Here is a 4,540-nt window from a genome sequence, read left to right as displayed (position 1 = left end):
GGGGGAATCCTAATGACATTATATAGGGGGATGCCCCAGTTGCGGACCCGGCTTCGAATTTTTCATTTCTGTCGGAACGTTATCAAGAGCTGCGTCATTTAAAATGAAGAACGAAGACTTCATGGATAAGTAACCCGAATTTCTCCAGTGACCATCTAAATACAGTAGGTAAGCTGTCATGAAGAATATTAATTTATCTTATTCTGTACCGAATTTTATCATGATCTGAAATGTCGAAGTACGTTTTTTCCCCTACGGGAAACGACGTGGTGAAATGTCTGTAATGGTGGCCGTAACTCAAGCGGGGAGATGTGTTTGTTATAAACTTGTTATAAACTTCTTCAAGGGACAGATTTACTTCTAAAATAGCAACAAATAATCCCAATTTCTTTGAAAAAGGGGTGCCTGGACTTACAAAAAGGGTTATTGCTCAAAAACAAACATAGGACCTTCAGATCTCTTTTACTGTTTAGCTTTGATAAGGGGCTATCCAGCAGGTCAACCCCCCGCCCCCCTTACAAAAAAAGACCCCCATACAAACCACTACAATTTTGGGATGCACCTATAGTAAATTTATTAGGAATAAAGACTTCTGAGTTCTGGTGCATTTCTGCATGCGGGGGTCATTATGCTACTGCTATGCGGTATCTAGTTTTCCCTACAGTTGGGTAGTTATACTATCATTTCAAGCTTAGGTCCTTAACTGTCATAGTCTGTATTTATTCTCCTTAGTTTTCCTAGTGTTTTCTATGTTCCCCAGTGTGTCTTTGCCCAGCTGCCCCACATTACCTTGATTGTCACCCTTGTGTTTCTCCTCAGGTGTTTTGTGTTTCAGTCATTAGTCTTCTGTGTATTTAAACCCTGTCCTGTCTCAGTCTTGTGTCGGATCATTGTTTTTGTTTGTTATGGTGCTCTGCGTGTGCCTTGTCCCCTGCCTGTGTGATCTCCGTGGTTTTTGTAAGTTGAGCTGTCCTTACAGCAGTTTTTTGTTACCTTTTAATAAWTTTTTGTTATACTTTTTGAGCCTGCCTGCACCCTGGGTTTGTTCCTGCCAGTTTCTCTCAATATTGTCTTGATCTTAAAACACTTTGTCCGAGAGAAAACAGAAGATAAAGAGTTAAATCATAAAAACAATTGACATTTAAGGTAAGCAAAAGAGGTCACTCACTCTTGGCCTGAGAAGAAATGTAGGACCTTGAAGGATGATTTGTTTTTCCAAGACAATGCTTATTTTATCTTTTGGCTATCCCAGTTTAGTTGACTTCTGCCTCCTCTTTGAGCTTTAACAACTCAGTTTCTGCTTCTTCAGTAATTCTTTTAGTCCTGGTTTTAATAGGACTGAACCCATGCTCAACACATTTCTCCTTCACTCTCACAAGGAATCTCTCTCTCAGGTTTCAAAAACCTTCAGGTTGAGCAAATGGAGCAGACATCGCTGTGTTTCTCAGACCACACAAAAAGACTACTTATATCTCCTGAGAGAAGTGTAGTAAAGATTATGCAATTACAATAAAAGGATTGTGCAATCTCCATGAGCTCATAATCAATAGTTTTATTCCCTTTGTGATCCTTATAAGCTGAGAGAGTAAAAAAATACTGTTATGTTGTGAATAAATTGTTCCTGGGAGAGAGAGACAACTGTATTTACAGTTCCTCTGAGGACTGTTGAGAGTGTGTGTGTGTGTGGGGGGGGATCCTGCCACTTGTGTTGAAGCAAATAATCATGTTTGTGTGTTGTTTGGCCATCCCAGCAGCTTTAAGGTTTACTGTGCTGGAGAGGTGACACTGCATTCAATAAAAACAGCTGAGTCTTACAGCTTGGAAGCAGGTATCAGTGACTTGTAATTTCCTCTGCTGGATCCTTTTAGGGGAACCATCAGGAGTTCTGAAGGGAGGAAAAAAGCTGTAAAGTGATATCCTGGAAATAGTCCATCAGCGTGATGCTCAAACACTCAACAAGATTGAGTTGAACTCCTGTGGTTAACCTCTGTTATTGGACGGTCCATCTTCCTCCCAGCTGGAGCTTATTTGTTTTTGTCTGTACAGGGGTCCGGTTTGAAGCCACTGAAGTAAATGCCATGCAAGCAAAAACTCATTTTCACACGATGTTTATAGAATATGTATATGCAGCATATTGTCAAAGATGACATTGTGGTCTGTTGTGGGTGTGTGGAGCAGGAAGAGAGTCTGGAGAGGTGAATGTGGGCTCTTGAGAGGCTTAGATGGTTGGGACATGTTCAGAGAAGGAACAGATTGGTAATATGCCAATAAAAAACAAAAACAACAAGTTCTCAGTTACAGCAAATGTTAATTTTCAGATCTATAAGATCTAAAATCTCACTCCCAGCCTCTCTGTGGCTTCAGAGTTTAAACATAAAATGCCCCCGATCACATGTTCAAACTATGTTTATWGGTCATAACCCTGGGGATGGTCCCTGTTACATCAGGGATGTCGGAAATGTAAACAACTGTTTTTACACTGCTGGGGCGAGGCACATACATAATATAAACTTGTTGATCCTCTTACTGTTTAAAGGACTACCAATCAGAAAGTATATGACAGTCTCTTAAATTAAGGATCCAACAGAGAGGAGGAGGAGAAAAAGAAGACATTGATGGATAAGATGGATGATATGCAGAGGGTTGGTTGTGATGACATCTAAAGTGAGCAGCCAAAAAAAAAGGCAGTCAAATGGTGTGTTTTTACATTGTTTTGTGTTTATTTATCTTGTTTTGTTCATTAATGTTTACTTTCTGTATATTTCTTGTTGTTTCATCACATTCAGTACTTTTCCTCAGTCACTCTTCGCTCCTCTGCCCACCTGTTCTCTCCACTTTCCTCATCAGTCTCTCAGTTGATCATTGTGCTTTCATGCCTTGTCTAGTTTTTGCTCGTATTCCTTGGTTTTTMTTTTTATTTTTTTGCTCCTATTCCAGCTTTAAGTTTTTCAGACACTAGCAGGGAGACCGGGGACAGTAACAACAAGGGACGGTTGCAACACATCATTTTTCTCCAAACAGAAACAAGCTGGAGTGATGACACTCACACTGTACATGCTCAGTTAGATGCTCCACCTTGCAAAGAAAAAGTAAGCAGATTAAAAAAACTATTCCAGGATTTATTGAAAAAAAAAAAACAGTTTTTGAGGTACTGAAGTGTTTTTTTGCCCAGCTTTATTTTTGTTATATTGTTGTCACTGTTTTTGTGATTCAGCTCAAACTTATGTGGTTTAAACAAGTGAAATGTAGACTTTTAACTAATATGGTTAACATGTATCAAGATCAGCTCATTTAGCTAACAGATAAGGTTTTATTATGGCTGACAGGAAGGGGACAGTTGCAACAACTGTTGCAACTGTCGCAACTGTTGCAACACRATAAATCCATATAAAAACAGAGCATAAAGATGATATTAAAATGTTGAAATTAAGTTTACACTTAAAAAGGTATTGGGCATTCATGAAAAGTTTAAAACATAAAAGTGTTTAAGATGTATTTTCTGCAGTTGTTGTTTTCAACAATGGTTTTAAAATCCCAGTTTCTTTCGATGTAAGTTTTGCATAAAGTAGGCGTACAGTGACAATAGGCCAAACAAAAGTTAATTGCCTCCCAAATTGTTCTGKTATCCTTGTCTCTAAAAGCAAACTGTATTTTATATCATTTACAGTCTTTGACATCTGTATATAAGGTCTACTCATCAAGGCAAATTTATATTTGTCAACTGATCAAAAARAAAAAACAAATAACACAGTAATATATTATAACTTACAGTTCTTTTGAATTTAGCAATAATATAAGTATAAAAATAATAAAACTTTTATTTACAGTGAAATATATTGTATTAATAAAATGTTACAACCACCCCACAGACAATGTTGCAACTGTCCCCTGCTCCGGGTCAGTTACAACATCTGACTTTTCATTTTCAAAGGTAAAGAATGTATTTATGTAATATTTATTTTTTATGTATGTAATTTATGTATGTAATTCAAAGAATGTACATGTTTAATCATCTATAAATGTTTTTGACTATTAACAGACAGATGTAAGTTTATTGTTTTAAAATTTGGTTTGTCTAATCCAAACCATCTCTGAGTAACTGAGTCAAATGTAAAAGTGTTGCAATTGTCCCCGGTCTCCCCAATCATGATAACGTTAGTCAGTCTAAAGCGCGCAGCCGTGCTCGATCAGCACCATGGACAGAGACAGACGTTTAGTCGTTAATGCGCTGAMTGTGCAGATCCAGGTTGGCTCTCTGCAGAACGATGTGAACACGTGGAAACGGCTGGCAGACAACAAGAATTCAGTGTTAACACCAGTGTTAAAATAAAGTTTTTCCAGCAAGTCCAGTTGGTTTCCACCATGTGTCCGAAAACCAGTGAGTTTGCTGGTCTGGAACCTTCGTGTTTGGCAGCGATGCGTCGCAGTTTCACATCAGTAACTGGATTGTTCCATCAGACGGGATCACCTGCATAACTCAATCAAAGAAACAATTATTGATCAGAGTCTCTCTCTCTCTCTCTCTCTCTCTCTCTCTCTC

This window comes from Austrofundulus limnaeus, unplaced genomic scaffold, assembly GCF_001266775.1.
Source record: "Austrofundulus limnaeus strain Quisiro unplaced genomic scaffold, Austrofundulus_limnaeus-1.0 Scaffold49, whole genome shotgun sequence".
NCBI classification, from domain to species: domain Eukaryota; kingdom Metazoa; phylum Chordata; class Actinopteri; order Cyprinodontiformes; family Rivulidae; genus Austrofundulus; species Austrofundulus limnaeus.
This window is presented reverse-complemented; position numbering follows the sequence as displayed.